Here is a 647-nt window from a genome sequence, read left to right on the forward strand (position 1 = left end):
GTGTTTGGCTTTATCATTTAATAGCTGACCTTAGCCAAAGTTTTCTCTTAAGTGAGTCTCATGAGTAAGAAATATTGTGATTTTATAGAATTGTTATTAGGAAAATTAATAATGTACACATATTTAATTTTTCTCAATTAAAGATACACATTGTTTATGTGTCTAGTGGACCTTATCAACTTCTTTATTTGCACCTATTTTTCAAGCAGGACATCCCAGTAAGAAAACTTTTGATACCTAGAAATGTTATTACCACCCACATCTCAGGGATTGTTGAAGAGGTCTCTCTCTGAGCTTGTGTTGGGTCTGGACTCAGCTTATGGTAGGCATCCAAGAAACCACAGTCCTTACCTAGGGTCTTCATGAGGTCTTTTTATTACTATATTTCACGTAAATGGAAATGAATCATTTATTACTCCAAATCAAGTAAATGAATGTGGAAAACCCACATTCATATAAAATATGACAGATGACTACTTTTCAGAATAACTTGCCATTATTTCACCTAAGCAACTTCCATTTGTGCAAATGGATATGTGTGAAAGCATCTCTAGGCATGCATGAAAAATTATAAACTTAAGGTATACATCTTTAAAATACCATCAGGTAAATTAATAAAGGCAATTTTCCAATTGACAGTTTTGTTT

This window comes from Propithecus coquereli, unplaced genomic scaffold (assembly GCF_000956105.1).
Source record: "Propithecus coquereli isolate 6110/MARCELLA unplaced genomic scaffold, Pcoq_1.0 Scaffold191, whole genome shotgun sequence".
Lineage (NCBI taxonomy): Eukaryota > Metazoa > Chordata > Mammalia > Primates > Indriidae > Propithecus > Propithecus coquereli.